Genomic DNA, 20,883 nt, shown 5'->3' with positions numbered 1-20,883 from the left:
AAGAAAAATAAAAAGGAACCAGGGGTGAGATATACAGACAAAACCGTGCTGTGAGGTTCTTGTTTCTGGTTGTTACAAGTAGACCACAGCTTAGCTCTGTGCTTCCTTGCTCCAAAGCAAAGAGGAAAATGGAATCTGCTACGTGATTCCCATTGCCTATACAATGGGGATTGTTAAAAAAGACTTGTAAAAACGCAAGCCTGTTTCTCGTGCAAAGAAAAGAGAGGCATTTATCCCACGAGGCCTCATAAAACGAACATGGTTACATGGAGAATTTGCCTGAACCCTGTGGTTTATGTGTACAGTTTGCTTTGGATATTTGATACCGCAGATTTTATGAGAAAAGTTTAATCATGTAGTACAGGCATTGATATGTGTAAATATTTATTGTAATTCATTACATTTCATAAGTTGTATTTTATAGCTCATTGTTTCCAATTCTTAAAAAAAAAGTGATGTCATGAGTTGTGAATGGTTTTCTAGAGGGAGTGAGACATTCAAGGATGTATTCATTCAACACATATTTACTGAGCACTATGTGAGCTACCTTGCTATTATTTGATTATATTAAGCAGTTGATTTCACTGGGTTTACTAAGGAAGGATCATTTTACAACTATGTCACTGAGAATTTTGTATTCCACAATCTTATTTCTCTGTTCTCTTTCACGGTCAAATGTTTCTAAGAGCTCTGCCTACATACCGTCTCCAGTTCATCATTGTTCGTTCACTCTTCCACCTAGTCCATAAGCTAGGGAGCAGCACACCCCACAACAAATCCCCACCCTCACTGTAGGCTCCATCATACAACATTCTGCATCATGTGTCCAATACTTTTCTGACTGTGATTTTCAGACTTGTTTGCCAGGTCATCCTTCCAATCCGGTTATTAAATGTCATAATTCTCCAAGGATTGATTTTGAGACTTCTTTCTCTACTCAGTGCTGACCCTTTTGTTATTTCCCTCTCTACCTGTGCTGATGGCTTCCATTAACATATTTTTGTTAATGGACTCTAACGTTATTTCTTCTAAACCAAACTTCTGCGTCCATATATATCCACTGATACTTCCACCTAAATGTCACTAAGGCACCTCAAACTCAGAAAGTCCAAGATAAACTTTCTGATCTTTGATCTAAAACCGGGTGCTCTTCTCATGTCCCCCTGCTCAGTGGATGCTACCACCAGCCGGCAAATTGTTCAAACCAGAAACAGAGGGCTCTTTCTAAACAGCTTCTTCTCTCTCACACCTGAGTCTAGTGTGATGATTAATTACATGTGTCTACTTGATTGGGCCACAAGATGCCCAGATATTTGGTCAAACATTATTTTAGGTGAATCTATAATGGTGTTTTTGGATGATACTAACATTTGAATTGGCAGGTTGTCCTCCCTAGTGTGGCTATGCCTCATCTAATCAATTGAAAGCCTAAATGGAACAAAGAGGCTGACCCTCCTGCAACTAAGAGGGAATTTCTTCCTGCCTAACTGTCTTGAGCTGGGACATTGGTTTTTTCCTGCCTTCAGACTCGAACTGAAACAGCAGCTCTTCCTTTGTCTCAAGGCTGCTGCCTGAAGACTAGAACTGAGCCATTGACTCTCCTGGGTTTCCAGCTTGCCACTGCACATCTTGGGATCTTGGGAGGAGATACAGATATACTTGTATATATGTGTGTATAAGCACACACATGCATACATACAGACATACATCCTATTAGTTTTGATTCTCTGGAGAACCCTGATTAATACATCCAGTGCATCTCCAGTCCCTGTTGATCTTACTTCCTACAAATGCCTTTTGTCATAAATCACCTCACTTCAACTAAATTGTCACCACCAGAACTCTGTCTTTTACTTATACTAGTGTTGTAGCATCTTTGACCTTCATTGACCCTGGTTTCCATCTAAACTTCTCCAGGCAGCTAGTTGGAGTGGATTTTTCAAAATACTGATATGATTATGATACCTCTTCATCACCCACATTCTTTTCCTCATCATAAAACTGTCAAAGCCTTTCTATTGTTTCCATAATAAAGATTAAAATCCTGAATGTAATGTATGAGACTCTGCATAGTTTGCCGTACATATTTCTCCAACCTACTTTCATATTCCTCTTTCCCTTGGCTTGTAAGCACTGACCACCCTGGATATTTTACAGTTTCTTAAACATGTGTTCTCAGACAGGGATCTGACACGTGCTTTGTGATTCATTTCCTTTCGTTGTGTATATGCTTCATTATACCTGTGGTGCACTAAGTAAGGATAGGATGCCAGATGCAGTCTGCCAGGTTACAAGAGATAAAGAGGTACACTGTCCATAGAGGTCTGAAAACAATAATAAAACCCACTAAATGTTAGTCTGCTTTTTATTAGTACCTTGCATTACCAATTCTAAAGAATGTCTTTTCTGAATAAATTTTTTACTGATCTAAGTTCTAAACAAATGATTAGTATACAGTTTTAATATTTATGTACACTTCAAATTTATATATTTTAAGATTGTCCCTCCACAAACATTATATTCTACTTGGAAGTTAATTTTTAGAACTCCCAGTTACATGGTCAGCCCTCAACATGGACTCCACTACACATGTTTGTGAAACACTAAGTCTATATAGTTCACAATAGTTACAGCTTGCTTTAGGTACAGGTTTGTTTCAAACTCTATCACATTATATATTCTGAGCTTAAAAAGCTAACTTAGAAATACACAATTATAGTGTAGTAACTGCAAAAGAAATAATTAAAGAAAGTAAGTAGTAAAAGAGGTAAAAGAAATAATTTGAGTTGCTTCAGTTCTACAATCCTTTGTGACCACCTGGAGTTTTTATTTCTATTTAAAAGTTCAGGCCGGGCGCGGTGGCTCACGCCTGTAATCCTAGCTCTCTGGGAGGCCGAGGCGGGAGGATTGTTTGAGGTCAGGAGTTCGAAACCAGCCTGAGCAAGAGCGAGACCTCGTCTCTACTATAAATAGAAAGAAATTAATTGGCCAACTAATATATATAGAAAAAATTAGCCAGGCATGGTGGCACATGCCGGTAGTCCCAGCTACTCGGGAGGCTGAGGCAGCAGGATTGCTTGAGCCCAGGAGTTTGAGGTTACTGTGAGTCAGGCTGACGCCATGGCACTCACTGTGGCCTGGGCAACAAAGTGAGACTCTGTCTCAAAAAAAAAAAAAGTTCAAATGGGAAAACAGAGCACAAATGACAAACTGTAATATTTTTGTTTGGTAAGAGCACACTTTAGCTTACACAAAATATTTTGCTTAATTTAAGTAATATCTTCAAAATTAAAATGTATTCTTTCTTATTTATTTTAAAATTAAAGAATAACTAAAATAACCCCCATAATATGCTAAAATAAAAAATTAAATTAAATTAAAAAAAGAATAACTAAAATAGCAATTGTTGATAGGTATTGCATCAATATTATTGAAAACAGTTTGGTCATATGGAAGAGAGAGGTATTAAAAAATGATCCACTTCAAATGTCAAATATCTAGGTATGCCACTGCTTGAGTCATGCTTTTATTCTTCCGAGCATTTACTTTTAGTTTTAGTCCATATTCATTAGTCTAAGTATATAATTAATATCTGAATCCCTGACCAAACTGATCTCTCTCTGAGAATAATAGCACTATATATTTTTTTACTCCCCATTGCATTGACAGAACCTAGCACGATGCTGATGTGAAATAGGTACTTGATAAATGTGTGTTGAATGAATGAGTAAATGAACGGGGAACACTCAGAAGGGCCAGGTTTTAAGCCAAGTCTCTCTAGCTTCAAAGCAGCTCACCACCACTGTACCTCACTGACTCCCAGTCTCCCCTCTTCATTGCCCACCAATATAAGTATACATTTATTTGGAGAACATTGGTAACATGAATTTCCTCACTGTTTCTAGCCACTCTTCACTTAGAAGACAGAGAAAGAAAAGGGAAAGGATGAGGAATGACACAAGGAAAGTATGCTTTAATGAGAATCTCACTTCTGCTAAACATATTCCTAAATTTGGGGCAGAAGTGTGCCAATGTAGAGCAATTAAATGGAAGTCACTCATTATAAAATTTATTCATTTAAATTAAGAAAAAATATGAGCTATGCCAGATGTATGCAGACTCAGAATAGAACCTCTCATGTGTAAATAATATACTTTGCTTGGTTTTTGAGGTTTCATATAAACAAACTGATGTTGCAAAATGCCTTATTTATTTATTTTTTCACTTAGTTTTTTACCTTTGATGTATTCGTGAACATCCACCAGAGGGACGCCTTCAGCAGTATGTCTTACAAGGGCGGATTCTAAGAATAGCAATAACTTCAAAGGCAAAGAATACTACTCACATTTTATCTTACAAATATTTATGAAATACATGGTATTTTCCTTTTTATCCCTTGGACAATTAATGCAAACACCTACCTAGTAACGTTATACTCCATGTGCTGTATATACTGTTCAAATCATGTTCACAACATTTTTTAAAAGAAAATTCTGTAGTATTTATTTGGAAGTGGAGGAAAGTTCCTTACAAGGTGATGTTATTGAGCTTCTCGAAATGGCAGAGAATGAGACCACAAAGACTTTAAGCTTAAGGACAAAACAGACTGTTCAAAATAAATTATCTGATAGGCAATAGTGTCATCATTATATTTAACATTTGTACAGTATTTTATGCCTCACAAGACACTTCCATATCTCAAGCTGTACAACAGTGACTTCCAATAGGTACACAGGCATTAACATCTCTGCTTTTACCAATTAGGAACCTAAGTTTTAACTGTGGTGACTTGACCAGGGTTCTACAGAAATTCATCAGGCCAAGAGTTCAACTCCCATCACTTAGTTCATCACTTAATTCTCATTTTATTTAATTAAACAATGAATATAATCCTTAAAAATTATTCATTTTCTGAATTAATTCACTTTCTTGATTTTTACTAAAATCTTTTCTTTAATTGTAATAGCTTTATAAGGACATAATTCACACATCATACAATCTAGACATTGTAAGTGTACAATTCAATGATTTTTTTGTATCCATTACCACAATCAAGATTTAGAACAATATCATCACCCCAGAAGTTCCTGTTTTGAGTCAATTTCTACTCCCACCCAGATCCCAAACAACCACTGATCTGCTTTCTATCTCTATAGGTTTTCCCTTTCTGGAAAGTTTATATAAATTGAATCATACAATATGTGGTATTTTGTGTCTGTGTCTGGCTTCTTTCACTTCTCATGTTTCTGAGATTCATCTATGTTTTAGAGTTTATCAATAGTTTGTTTCTTTATATTGCTGGATAGTATTCCATTTCAAGCATAAACCACATATTGTTTCTCCATTCACCAGTTGATGGACATATGGATTGTTTCCAGGTTGTTCTATTAAGAATAATGCTGGCCGGGCGCTGTGGCTCACGCCTGTAATCCTAGCTCTTGGGAGGCCGAGGCGGGCGGATTGCTCAAGGTCAGGAGTTCGAAACCAGCCTGAGCAAGAGTGAGACCCCGTCTCTACTATAAATAGAAAGAAATTAATTGGCCAACTGATATATATATAAAAAATTAGCCGGGCATGGTGGCGCATGCCTGTAGTCCCAGCTACCCGGGAGGCTGAGGCAGAAGGATCACTCGAGCCCAGGAGTTTGAGGTTGCTGTGAGCTAGGCTGACGCCATGGCACTCACTCTAGCCTGGGCAACAAAGCGAGACTCTGTCTCAAAAAAAAAAAAAAAAAAAAAGAATAATGCTGTTACATATATTTGCGTACACATTTTCTGCATGGACATATATTTTTATTTCTTTGGGGTAAATAGAAGTGGAATTCCTGGGTCATCTGGCAAGTCTGTGTTTAACTTTTGAGAGAACTGTCAAGTTTTCTGAAGTGGCTGTGTCATTTTTCATTTCACTAGTAATGTATGAGGGTTACTCTTTTCTCCACATCCTCATCAGCACTTGGCTTTTGTCAGTCTTTTTGATTATAGCCATTTTAGTGGGACTATAGTTGTATTTTATTGTAGTTTTAATTTGCATCTCTCTAATGACTAATGAAGTGAGCAATCTTTTTATTAGTCATTCATATATATTCTTTGATGAAATGCCTATTCAAGCCTTTTACTCATTTTTAATTATTTTTCTTTATTATTGAGGCTTATGAGTTCTTTATATATTCTGGACATAAGTCCTTTATCAGAAATAAAATTTGCAAATATTTTCTCCCAGTCTGTGGTTCATTTTTCATTCTCTTAAAGGCAGCTTTTGAAGAGAAAAATTTTGAATTTTGATAAAATTCAACTGTTGATTTTTTTAAATTTTATGGATCATGTTTTTGGTATCACGTGTTAGAAATCTTTGCCTAATCTATGGTCACAAAGATTTTCTCTTATGGTTTTCTCTAGGAGTATTATAGATGTAGCTTACATTTGGGTCTACAATCCATTTTGAGTTAATTTTTGTGCATAGGTTTTTGCTTTGTTTTGTTTTATTTTGTTTTTTGCATATAGATATCCTCTTCTCCCAACCCATTTATTGAAAGGATCATTTTTTCCCAATTGAATTGCCTTGGCACATTTGTCAAAAATCAATTGACCATAAATGTGAGGGTTTATTTCTGGAGTCTCACTTCTGTTCTAATTGTCTATATGTCTCTTCTTAGTACAATGCCGCATTCTTTATAGTAAGTCTTAATAAACAATGAATATCCTTTAACTTTGTTTAGTTTTTCTCAAAATTTTTTGGCTATTCTAGGTCCTTTGAAGTCATATAAATTTTAAAATTTTGCCAAAAAATATGTCTTCTGGGATTGTTACTGAGATTGTGTTGAATCTATAGATCAACTTGGGGGAGAACAGCCATCTTAACAATATTGTCTTCCAATCCATAAATATAGAATGCCTCTCCATTTATTTACATGTTCTTTAATATCTTTCAGCAATGTTTTATTTTAATAGTTTCTATTAATATTAATAGTATAGAAGGCTTGCACTTCTTTTGTTCAAATTATTTCTAAGTGTTTTATTCTTTTTATCCCATTACAGACCTAACTTAATTTCACTTTTGAATTATTCATTGCTAATACATACAAATCAAAATTGATTTTCATATTTTGATTATCATATGATCTTGATAAATTCATTTTCTAGTTCTAGTAAATTGTCTTAGTCCATTTTCTTTTTCTTATAACAAAATACCTGAAACCGAGTAATTTATAAGAATTCAAATTTAGCTGAGCATAATGGCTCACACCTGTAATCCTAGCTACCCAGGAGGCTGAGGTAGGAGGATCATCACTTGAGGCCAGGAGCTTAAGACCAAACTGGTCAACATAGCAAGATCCCATATCTAAAAAAAAATTTTTTTTTAAGCAGCCAGGTGCAGTGGTGCTCACCTGTAGTCCCAGCTACTAGGAAGGCTGAGGTGAAGGATCAGAAGTTGGAGGCTACAGTGAGCTATGATAACACAACTGCACTCTAGCCTGGGTGATAGAGCAATATCCAATCTCTAAGAAAAAAGAAATTTAAAAAGAAAGGAAGGAAGGATAGGTGGAAGGGAGAAAGGAGGAAAATAAATTTATTTCATACCATTCTGGAGGCTGGAAAGTCCCAGGTTTGAGGGCACATCTGCTGAGAGCCTTCTTGCTGGTAGGAACTCCTTGCAGAGTCCCAAAGCAGTGCAGAGCATCACATGGTAAAATGACTGAGGGTGCTAGCTGAGACCTCTCTTCTTCTTCTTCTAATAAAGCCACCGGTCCCACCCCTGTGATAGCTCATTAACCCATTAATTCATGAATGGATTAATCCAGTCATGAGGGCAGATCCCTCAAGATTCAATCACCTCTTAAAGGCTCTACCTCTCAATACTGCCACATTGGGGATTAAATTTCCGCATGAGTTTCGAAGGGGACAAATATTCAAACTATAGCATAGATTTTTTTTTTTTTTGGTAGATTCCCTAGGATGGCCTACATGCCAGATCATGTCATCTGCGAATAAAGACAGATTTATTTCTACCTTTCCTTTTTTTTTTTTTTCTGTCTTTAATACCTCTCTCTCTCACACACACACACAACTTAATAGATGTCTACAACCTCCAGAATAATGTTAAGTAGAAGTAGAGGCAACAGACATCTTTGCTTATTCCCAATCTTAGGTGGATAACATTCAGTTTTCATCTTTATGTATTATGCTATTATAGCTATACAAATGTTGTAGTAACCCTGTTTTAGATGGATGAAAGCCTTCTTTACCTAGTTTGTTGAAAATTTTTATCTGGGATGGAAGTTTTATTTGTCAAACTTTTTTCTGTACTTTTTGAGAGGAACATATGGGCTTGTCCTTTTTTCTAAAATAATAAGATTACATTATTATTAAAATTACATTATTATTAAAATAATAATTATTACATTAATTGAATCTGAAAAATTAAACCAATCTTGTTTGGCTAAGTTCAATTCCACTTGGTCAAGCTGCATAATTCATTTTTATGTGGGTAGACTTATGTTGCTAATATTTTGTCAAAATTTTTCATGTTCACAAGCAATATTGGCTTATAGTTTTATTTCCTTGTGAAGTCTTTGGTTTGATGTCAGGATAATACCAGTATCATACAATGAGTTGGGAAGTGTTCTGTCTTGCTCTGTTTTCTGAAAGAATTTATGTAAAAATAGTGAATTGACAGAATTCTCCAAAGAAACAATGTGGTCTTGGGCTTCTATTTGTGAGAAAATTTTTAATTACCAGCTCAATTTATTTTTTTTTTGTAGGTATATTCAAGTTTTCTCTTTCCTCTTGAATTAGTTTTGATAATGTGTCTTTCTTGAAATTTGTGTTTTTCCTCTAAGTTGTGTAATTTGCCTTCAAAATGTTGTTCATAATTATATATTTTATATTATAGGAAATTATACATAGCTATTATATAATTACATGTAACTTAGGATTTCCATAATTATGTCAAATTACAAGCCTTTTAATTTTTGTAACATCAATAGTGATAGCCCCTCATTCAGTCTTGATTTTTGTAATTATTTTCTCTAGTTTTTCTCTTGGGCAATCTAGTTAAAGGTTTATCAATTTTCTTGATGCTTCTAAAGGACCAACTTTGTTTTCATTATTTTCTTTATTGCTTTTTCACTTTCTATTGCATTAATTTCCACTCTGGCCCTCATTATTTCCTTTTTATGCTTGTTTTGAGGTTTAATTTTAATTTATTCTTTCTCTAGTTTCTTAAATAGAAGCTTAGATTACTAATTTGAGATCTTTATCCTTTTCTAATATAGATATTTGTAGCTATAAATCATCCTCCAAAAATACTTTAGCTGCCTCCTAAAAGTTTTGGTACATTGTGTTTTTATTTTCATTCAGTTCAAAATATTTTCTAATTTCCTTTTTATTTTCTTCTTTACTTGATAGGTTATTTAAAAGTATATTGTTTAGGCCAGGCACAGTGGCTCACGCCTGTTAATCCTAGCACTCTGGGAGGCCGAGGCGGGCGGATTGCTAGAGCTCAGGAGTTCGAAACTAGCCTAAGCAAGAGCAAGACCCAGTCTCTCTTCTAAGTAGAAAGAAATTAATTGGCCAACTAATATATATAGAAAAACCTAGCCGGGCATGGTGGTGCATGCCGGTAGTCCCAGCTACTCAGGAGGCTGAGGCAGCAGGATTGCTTGAGCTCAGGAGTTTGAGGTTGCTGTGAGCTAGGCTGATGCCACGGCACTCACTCTAGCCTGGGCAACAAAGCGAGACTCTGTCTCAAAAAAAAAGTATATTGTTTAATTTCTGCATATTTAGGTATCTCCCAATTTTTTTTCTGTTGTTGATTTAAAATGTAATTCTATTATAATCAAAGAACATGCTTTGAATGCTTCTAATTCAATGCCTTTATTTTTTCCTGTGGATTTTAGCTACCACTTAGTGTCATTTTCTTTCAGCGTGAGGTAATTCTTCTAATATTCCCTATAATGCCAGTCTGCTAGCAAGAAACATCTTAGTCTTTCTTAATCTTGGAATGTCTTTATTTCACCTTCATTTTTTAAAGATAGTTCTGCTCCATATTGAATTCTTGATAGACAATTTTTCAGCAATTTGAATACATCATTGCACTGCCTTCTGGCTCTCATTGTTTCTAACAGGAACTCAACTATTAATGTACTGTTCCTTCCCTGTATGAGTCATTTTTCTTTTCCTGCTTTCAAAGATTTTCTCTTTATCTTTGGATTTGAACTATGTGAGTATGTCATTTTGGGGTAAGGCTTGTTCTACTCATGGATGCTTAGGCTTCTTGGATCTGTCGATGGTTTTCATCAAAATCAGAAAGTTTTCAGCCATTATTTCTTCAATTTTTTATTGCTTCTTTTATATCTCTTTTCCTTCTGGAACTTATATTACATATATATTGGGACACTTGTTTTATCTCACAGGTCCCTGAAGCTATATTCATTGTTGATTTCTCTTCAATCTTTTTATTCCTTGTTCTTCAGATTGAAAATTTTTTTTTTTTGAAAATTTTTTATTTACCTATCTTTAGAATCACTGGCTCTTCTTTCTTCCATCTCATATTTTCTATTAAGTCAATGAAGTAAATTTCTCATCTTTGTTATTGTACCTTTCAACTCCAAAATTTCCACCTAGTTGTTTTTAATAGTTCCTTTATCTATATTTTCCATTTGTTGATTCAATGTTATGTTTCTTTTTGATTCTTTGAACATGATTTTATTCTTTGAACATATTTATAATGACTGCTTTGAAGCCTTTGTCTGCCAAATCCAGTATGTAGTCCTACTCAAACAGTTCTTATCCACTAATTTTTTTTCCTGAATATAATTCACATTTTCCTGTTTCTTTGTATATCCCGAATTTTTTTTTTTTTTTTTTTTTTGACAACTGGCCATTTTAGATAATACATTTTAGCAAGCCTGGATTTTGATTTTTTTTTTTCCCCCTGAGAACTATCATTGTTTCTGGTCATTTGTTTGATTTGTTTATAAGCAATTTTTCTGAATGTCTGAATTTAATTTGCAGAATCTGTCTCTATTGTAGTATACAGCTGCTGTCATCCCTGCTTTGTTATTTTATTCCATTTTTAAAAAAAAAATTTAGCTTAGCTTCCTAAGACTTGCCACTGCATCTGCTTAGCTTGGTGACCACACAATGATTGGCTTAAGTTTATACTCAAACACCTCAAGCCAGTAAGGTTTTCACACTATGTTGATGGATTGCAAGTGTGGGCTTAGGAGCACATGCAAAGGTCAGTCAGTTTTTAGTTCTGTCCTAACTTTTCCTTTCTGCTGGACCCTTCCAGGTCTTCTCTGCACATGCACAGCCTTCCAGACAGCCAGGGATGTATGGAGAGTTTGAGTCCTCTCCGTTGTCCTCTGCCCGTGAATGACCTTCCCATCAGCTGGGAATGTGTAGAGTTTAGTAAGCCCCTCTATAATTCTCTCATTTTCAGGATCTCCTTGTTAAATTTCTGGATTGCCATAGAATCTGCCACTTGTCCCAAAAGGACCACAGCCTAGGCTAGCAAAGCTGCAGCTTTCTCCTGTTCATTTACTATCAAGTTTACTACTTTTATTAACAATGCTATTAGGCTTGGGTTTTTCAGTCAAGCAAAGCTGCTGATATAAACAGAAAACTTCAACAATAATAGAATTATCATATTGACAAGCAAGAAAGCGGGGAGAGGGAGAAGGAAGAAATGTGAGGAACTCAAGACATTAATGCGATAGACTCCCCCATTCTTATCTGAAATTTAGCACTTTTCATGAGTAATTGATTTTCAATTGGTTATTTTTTACAGTTTTGTCTAGTTTTATAGTTGTTGCTCAGAAAGAGGATTTGTTAACCCCTTTAAATTGCTGTGCCTAGAAGCCCATTTTATTTTTAAAATGATAGTTCGTATTTTTAATATCTAGTCAAAATGAAGTCAATTTTGAATATTTCTTACACTGTACCATGTCTAAGAGTAAAGAAAAACAATGTAATAATGACAATAATAATAACAATCATTTATTGGTCACATACTCTCAGTATGTCATAGCCTTATCTCCTTTACTTCTTTGATGACTTTGTGAGGTAATTTATTCCCATTTTACAGATGAGGAAACTGAGCTATATCAAGACAAAGACACTTCCCCAAAGTTACAATGCTAGAAAATGATATTGCCAGAATCTTTCTACATTGTATTCTGTTCTTAATTCACTCAAATGAATTCTAAATGAATTGTGGAACAAAGTAGAGTCACTTTGCTCTAACAAGTACCAAGAAGGGAGTGCTTAGTTCCTTACTATTTAAACTTTGAATATTCTATAAGTCATGACTGTAAAGAAAAAAATTATGTTTGTTTTGATGGCACCTTAAAGGAGGAAAATTATTATCTAGCCAGGAAAATTTCCAAACTCAGGGCGTAGGTCCTTAAAAATACTTAATTCATCATGTTCATGTTGCATTTGTTACATTCAAGAAATGTTTGCCATGTGTCTCTCTGAACTGTGGGCGTACAGATTTATCTACACATATGAAAATGAACTGTAAACCTAAACTATGCTTGCTTTAAGACAAAACTTAGAAAACTTAAACTTTGGTGCTGTAAATGCAACTGGGCTGGAGTAATATTTATTTTTGCATTCGATAATGTGTAGTATAAGTTAGCAACACAGACTTGATTTGTTTCCTTAGGATCACTGTGAATAAACCCATTGGGTTGGACAATATCCTATGTCAAGACAAATTACCCCAGGTTAGCCCAGGAAGGAAGAAGGGTGGGCTTAGTCTTTATTCTCTGATGTATGCCCATAGTCCCCAATCTTTTTTGCATATCCAAAGGAAATGCAGTGCATCTGGGGGGCCGTAATGTACACAGAAAGAGCAGTACTTCTGAGGGCAACCATTGAGAGTCCCTGGGAAGAAGGCCAAGGAGAAGGCCAAGTTTATACATATCTATGAAAACAGGAACAGAAACCCAAACCGTGGCCAAATTAAAATCACCACAGAATTCTTTACTTTGGAACTGCTTGATTTGTTTTTAACATAAACACTGGGTTGATTTGCATGTTACATTTAAGTCATTGAACTTCATCATGACTTTGAGGCCCCCAACCAGAGGAGATGACTGGTAAAGGTGACTTTAAAGGCAGACAATATTCTATTTCATTTTCGTATACTCGTAATTCTAGTCGTTTATGTCATTTAAATCTTGAGGAGTTTTTCTTCTAACTCTGGCCCTATTTTCTTACAATCTTGCCAAGTTTCAAGTTTGTATCTTCAGCCAATTTTAGTGTGTATGCAAACCAAAAATGTCCAAACATGCTCATTTCAGTGAAAAAATATGTGCGCATTTATATATCAGAAAAAAATTTAGTTGAGTTGATTTTCACCTCAATTTTATGAAAACGTGCATTATGAGTGTACAAATATGGGAATTTCCCCAAAAGTGCATTTGTTCCTTTAGAAAAATGCCAAAAGATCATAGCAATACATGATTATATTTTTGCAAATAATATTTAACATGACCAACTAAACATAATTTGTAAACTTTCATTGGATTCAAGGTTGAGAAATAAAGTTATGTTGAGAAATAAAGTTATAAAATTTTTCATTAGAAATTTGAATATGGATCACATATACATAATAGCATTGTATCATTGTTAAATTTCCTGAGTTTTATAACTTTATTGTTGTGGGAAAGAATTTCCTAGTTCTTAGGGGATACATGTTGACAGGATAAAGTGCCGTAGACTGCCTCTAACTCACAAATGATTTAAGGAAAAAATGAAAGAAAAAGTGATAAAGCACATGTTGCAAAATACCTACAATTGGTGAAGGGAATATGAGTATTTACTGTAGTATCCATGCAACTTTTCTGTAAATTTGAAATTTTTCAAAATAAAAAAGTTGGAGGAAAAATAAACAATTGAATCATAATATATTCCACACATAAATGAAAAGATTTAGGCTTGTTACTTTAAAAATGTACTACTATAAACTGCCTTGAATCGTTTTTTTATAACCAGAAGGACATAAATATATAAATATCAGAATGTAAGACAAGATTTAGTTCAAGCACTATTACCATGAACTTTACCCAATTCACCTGTGGCGTGTTGCTTTACAGAGTAGTCTTTTGAACAGCAATCAAATTTCCCAGAATTTTTTAAAGGTAGAGAATCATTAATATGATTAATGATTCTCTACCTTTAAAGTTTCAGCAAGTTTTATAGGTAAGAAAACTAAGGCCCAAAGTAGATTATTACTTATTAGAATTCACTAACACATAGCATTGAAATATTTTTGTTTGTTTTTAGTTTAAGAAGATTTACAATATATTCTACAATGTTTGGAAATAACTTAATGTCAGAATTGTTACTTACACTCTAGCATTCATCCTTGCTGTTATTGGAAATCTTTTTAAAACCTACTGATTTGAAGCTTTTGAAACATGATTAGTATAATGCAAGTGTATACCTCCTCCAGGAGGATGTATAGGTTGGAAAAATAAACATTAGTGTAACTGGTAATACTTTAAAGAAAGGATAGTAACACTAATAGATGAGTAAAAGTTGGCTCCGCACTTTTTCTCACAACTATGGACCTTTTCCTTGGATATGTTCTTGATGTTACCTTTGTCTACAAGTCAGTTGCCTAGTATAATAACATATGACTAGGCTTAGGGTCAGATAGACTCCTAGACCACTTCCTAACTGTGTGGCTTAGGCAAATCTCATTACAGATCTGGATCCCTGAGCATGGTGAGACTTCTCACTATTTGACATTTTATTATTCAAGAAAATTAGGACAGGCCGGGCGCGGTGGCTCACGCCTGTAATCCTAACTCTCTGGGAGGCCGAGGCTGGCAGATTCCTCGAGGTCAGGAGTTCGAAACTAGCCTGAGCAAGAGCGAGACCCCGTCTCTACTATAAATAGAAAGAAATTAATTGGCCAACTAATATATATATAGAAAAAATTAACTGGGCATGGTGGCGCATGCCTGTAGTCCCAGCCACTCAGGAGGCTGAGGCAGCAGGATCACTTGAGCCCAGGAGTTTGAGGTTGCTGTGAGCTAGGCTGACACCACGGCACTCACTCTAGCCTGGGCAACAGAGTGAGACTCTGTCTCAAAAAAAAAAAAAAAAAAAAGAAAAGAAAAAAAGAAAATTAGGACAAAAAAATCAGATTTTTATCCTCATTCTAAATTCATTTTTCCCTTACTTTCCAAAAAACCTGTGAAGCCTTCACTAAACAGCAACCAAAAGACAAAAAACTCAAATTGTTTAACCCCTTTATGACTACTGTTACCTTCTGAAAAATCTTAATAGAAATGAATATTATATTTACCTTCAAATGGTAATTTTGAAGATTCAAATTTTAGAGATTTCAAACGGTACTTTGAAGACCCAAATAGACTTCTAAAACACCATCTCCCTGTGTGTTATGTGGACAGATTTGCCAAGCCTTGTTTGTCTTTCTCCTAGAAGCTTATGATCTATGGCAATGTTTCTCAAACTTTAGAGGGCATACAAATCATCAGCTATCTTGTTAAAAATGCCGATTCTGGTCCAATAAATCTGGGCTGGGTCGTGAGGTGCTGCATTTCTAACAATCTCACGAGTCATAGTGATACTGCTGGTCCACAATCACACTTTGAACAGCAAAGGTTTCTAGCACACAACAGTATCACAAATACACACATACCTGGAAACTCGGAAGGCTAAATGAGATCAGTACTAATAAATAACATGTCAATAAATACATGCATAGTATATGATGCTAGAGTAATAGATAAATTAAGTAAATAATAACTGAATGGAGAGTATGCTTGTGGAATATCTGTGTGTGTATGTGTGACTGTGTACTGGAACACTAGATGTGAATACCTCATTTTTCATGTGTGAAAATTGGATTCAGAGAATTTCATAGATTTACCCAGAATTGTTGATACAATGCCATAGAGCTGGTACACAATGCCCATGCCTCTGACTCCAATTTCAAGGAAGGATTTCCTAATTTTTACACATATGAAAATCAGCTGTATGACAATTTTTGGTAGAGAACAGAGGGAAACTATAAAGTCAGACTAAGGGGTGCAATGAAATCTAGAAAAATATGCTGATCTGAAACAATGAATAATATGATGCAGTTACAAAGTAGTTTCAAGTAATTTATTTTCTGATTTAAACAAGCTAGTATGGCTTATTTAGAGAAATAAGGGAAAGAGCTAATTGCTAAGAATTCGGAGGCCCAAGTTCCAGCCTCAACTCTGCCACTATTTTACTGCTGGAAGCTTGAATAAGTTACTTAAACTTCATGAAGCATTTAGTATTTGCTTTTCATCTGTAAAATGGAGATAAGAAGTGTTGCCCTACTTATCACATGCTGCTGTTTTGAGGCAATAGATGTAAACAAATGTGCAAAATTAACAGTGCTCTACAAATGTACCGTTGTTTTTACCATTATCATTAATATTTATGGCTAGTCATTCATATTTATGAATAGTTCACTGTCATCCTTGAGGAAAAGGAATTTTTCCATCAATTTGTTTCTCTCTCTTTTGAAACTTTTCTTAGCCAGTTTAGATGGCTATCTGAGCTCAAGCTCTTACCCATCAGAGGCAATCAGATGCAAAAAATAACAAATGTTGCCTTCATGTCACGCTCTGAGATATGTGCAGAGCTAGCAAGTTCCAATGAAGCCATTAAGCTCACTGAAAACTTCCTTTGGCTTCTTCTCTTCCTGTTCCTTGTGTCTTTTGCCCCTTCTCAGTATTTGTTCTAATTCTCCCCCTTGCATGTGTCCTGATGTTGTACCTTTCCTCCTTTTATCCATGTCAACTTTTTTAATCTGATAGAGCCTGCTGATATCAATGCTATTGTCACTTACCTCTACTTATGTCAGCAGGACATGTTTTATTTTCGAAAAATAAAAGTCAGACTTGGAAGGAATTCTATAAAGCTGTCGGTTTCGGCTTTCATAGCCAAAAATAAAAGGTATATCAATATGGCTACTAAAAAGCATCGCTGAGCTCTTATGTTAAACCAAGCATTTGTTTTACAACTGCAACCTTATTCAATGATAAATTCTTTGGGACTATTTCCCCCCATATATAATATGCATTCAAGCTAATTTGGTTTATTACCTACAAACAAGACTATCCTTTCTAAGCATTTTGAGAACTCTACAGAAAGACTTATAGCATTCATACTCTGCTACTGCAGCATCATTACCATTCCCAACCTACTTGCATATAACAATATAATCACAACTGAAAATTGGAGGAGGACCACCATTCACGGCCAAAGTCTGGCCATAATAATAGTACAACTTTCAAAATCAACAGTTTGGACCATTCAGTTTACAGTGTGAACTTTGGGTTTGTTCTTTATTGAGCTTAAGATTGTACTTTTTTAATTATACTGTTTTTAGGTGGGTAATTAAAACTCCTGCAAATTCTAAGCAAATCCAAAATGTCCTTTTATTGTCATATTCTTTAAATGTCAAGCATCTCTATTTCTGTGCATATTTTAATGGTGGAATAACCTATTTCCATCTTTAAGAATACATTTTTGATACATTAAAAGAGATATTTCTTGATTACCTTCTAATGATGATTTTCCTCCATAATACCCTTGAACCTAATTATTTTACTGAAGTGACATTCTTAGCAAATTATTTATATAGTAATGTCACATAAGTCCACTCGTTGCATTAGTGACAGCCAACAGTTGTTGAACGTTATAGTCCATTACCCATCTTCATAATGTTGTTTTGATACACATCTACATTCACCAAAGATCTTAGTAAAACATTTCAGAAAGAGATAAAAACGCACTCAAAAAGAAAGATGTGTTCAAGCATGTTTGTAATAATTTGGTTTTGTTTTGCACAAAGATTTGTATCTCAAAATCTTTTGTTTGCTCCCATTCTAGAAACTTTAACAAATACTTGTTGCTCTTTAAATGTCTGGATTTTAACAAAATGAACTCCCATTTTACTGCCTAAGGCACTATGTCGACTGCCAAGCACTCACCCACAAGGACACCTAAAACAAGCATATACTACTAGCTAGCATCTGGGCGAAATTTAGCAATCCCCATTGTGACACATTGCAAATGCAAGTGAAAGGAGAAACGCTCACTTTTGTGGGTTCCAAGCATCTACTCCAGTCTAAACACAGGCTGTTTCCTTTAAAACCACCCTCAACAACCTTTCCACAACTGCTCCTTGCCATGAAACAGCTACCACTTGCAGGATGGGGAGAGGGGAGCAAAAAATGGAAACAATCTGTTTCACAAGCACTTTTCCAGCAAATTTCTGCTTGGAGACCTTAATGCCACCATCCAAGCATCACCTGCAGTTGCTGTCTATGCACACTCAGAGGTGGGAGATGTGCTGATCTTTATTTGAGCAACAACAAAAACGTGGGAATTCAGTCCCATTTCTTGAAATGTGTAAATGCTTAATGTTTGAGAGCACAATTTTGAAATTACAGAAACACGGAGTCCGTTATGTTCATCTCACTTTTATCTCACTTTTGACTAGGGCATGTTACCTTTAGTTTTAAACTGTTGAAAGTTAAAGAAGAAACTTCACTCGAGGGACCCAGGTTCAGAATGATAATTATGGGGCTCCTAGATTAATTAGACCTCTTCAAAGAGTATGCCAGATGACTTTATATGTCCTATTCGGCAATAAACAATCTTTTTGTCTTGTCTAGTTCTCCGTTAGCTTTGTAGCTCTCTTAAAGAGAGAAAAAAATTGATTTGATACAGAAATTTATGAAGGGAGACATTTGATAGGTGGATCGCTGATGCAGAGAATCCAAAACAACAAATTTTCATGAAGTCACTTTTATTAAAACACTCTGTACTACATTATTGCCAATGTGCTCCCTAGTTATAATTTGCTTTTTTCAGTGAATTGATGGGAACATGAAAGTAATCTTCTCATATAAAAGACAAATGCATTTTGTTAAATAGTAAAACTCACCACTTTATTTCCCTTCCTTAATATGACCTTTCACAAATGACTTGCCTATCTGATATGCACGGTTTTCCATATTCTGTCTCATCTTACCAGTGTCAGCAATAATTGAACAATATATGTCATCAGTGGGAAAAATATTAAGCTGTTTTCTGAGGATTGAAAAAAAAAATGCATGAAGTTCTTATTCTCGCCCAAGTCTTATGGATTAGATATTCAATTAGTTTAGAGTATTTGATGTAGAAAATACAAGTCTCACCCAACCTCTGTTTTTTAATTTAGTTTTTGAATGTCATCTTGTATTTGTACAATGAAATGCAACTCTTCTATTAACTCTCTCATTAATTTTTTGTAGTTATTCAACTCAATCCATGTATAATAGAAATCTGGATTGCCACTTATGTTTTATAAATAATTATCAAGAAAAGCAGAGAACAGCCAGGCTACCTGTGATAGGCTCTGTCTACACTTAGGTTTTCCTCTGCCACCCTCCCCAAGTCCTCAGTTTTCTTCTCCTCTCCGTTTGTCCCCAACTCTTTGCTTGCAAGTACAGGAGAGTCCTGGGGCTCTCAGATGGTCATTTTAAAAGCTGCCTTTCTCTCAGAAGTTTGTAAAGCAACTGAGACACATACATTCTTCCATAAAAGAGAACATGAGTAAAAAGCATAATGTAGTATCCATCATGTGTAAGAATTGAAAACATGAGAAATAAGACTGACAATGGGTAAGCAGGGAAAACTTCCTAAAAAGAGCAGGTCTAGTGCAGGGAAGTGAGAAATAGAAATGGATTCATAGGGAAGAGTGTAAGACAGTTAATGATGCCCATGATTCAGCCAAAAAATCAAGACAACGTGTCCTGAATGTTGAATGCAAACTCCGAATTTGTGTAGCATTTTAAAGTTTATAAAGTACTTTTGCCTACATTATCTCTTTTGCTTTTCACCAGGGTTCCATGATATAGGCAGAAAGGGTGTTATAATCCTCACTCTGTAAATAAAGGATTTGAGGGCCAGAGAAGCTTGGGGCCAAGTCCAAACTTCACACTGTAAGCAAGTGACGGAGAATGAAATATTCGTCCAGCTCAGCATTCTTCCAGCAGCGTGCACCCTCTCAGTTTGCCAACCTCTCTATGTGATTCCCAACGGGGTCTCTTTGCTTCTGCCCAGGTTCGTTCTTAGGGCCCCCCGAAAGTGGTAGATATTGAATTCTGGGTTTACCTTAAGGTATGTCTCACTAAGAAATTCCTTTCTGTGTTGTTTTACTGGTGCAAAAGAGTTCATGACCAAGGCCTCTTTTGGGGATATCAGAAATCTCTAGAACCAGGTCTGAAATCTTTTGTGTGTTCTCTATCTCTGCTTTAAGAGTAAATAGCACTCGTATATGGTAGCTGCCCTCAGACCTCCACTTCCTGTTTCAAACATCAGAAGTACTCTCTAACCCCTTTGCCCTGCCCATATTTCTTCCTATCTAAATCTCAGCATGGCCCAGGCCATGCCTTCCTGAACATTGTAAGGAAAAATGATCTCTCTTTCGTAAACTTATGATTATACTCTGAGAGTTTCATAATAAAAGTCATCAGCAGCAAATATGACCTATCCTGATGCATTTAACAGGATTTTAAAGGTTCTCTTATTTAACACCTTTCTTTTCATTTGTTGTTAGCATTTGAGAAAGTGGCATTCAATTTGCTTCAGCTAACTACACAGAACGGGAACTGAACTACATTTCTGTCTTTTGGTCTTAAAACGGCCATAGGTATTCATTTCTTTTTACCAATTTGATGGGAATTATCAATGTTCAGATCCATTTTTGACAAAAAAAAAAAAAAAAGAAAACCCTGAATCTATAATATTGACTCTAAAGAAACCAAAGGAGATGTTTTAATGTGCCTGAGGGAAGCCTTAGCACTGTACAAAT

General features: G+C 35.4%; 1 protein-coding gene across 40 annotated transcripts in view; it reads left to right on the top strand.

Annotated features, from left to right (window-relative positions):
• The window catches only part of PTPRD (protein tyrosine phosphatase receptor type D), a 2,082,753-nt gene that overhangs the window by 1,524,752 nt on the left and 537,118 nt on the right, over positions 1-20,883 (top strand). The window lies entirely within an intron of this gene.

This window comes from Microcebus murinus, chromosome 12 (genome assembly GCF_040939455.1).
Source record: "Microcebus murinus isolate Inina chromosome 12, M.murinus_Inina_mat1.0, whole genome shotgun sequence".
Taxonomy (NCBI): domain Eukaryota; kingdom Metazoa; phylum Chordata; class Mammalia; order Primates; family Cheirogaleidae; genus Microcebus; species Microcebus murinus.
This window is presented reverse-complemented; position numbering and strand designations above follow the sequence as displayed.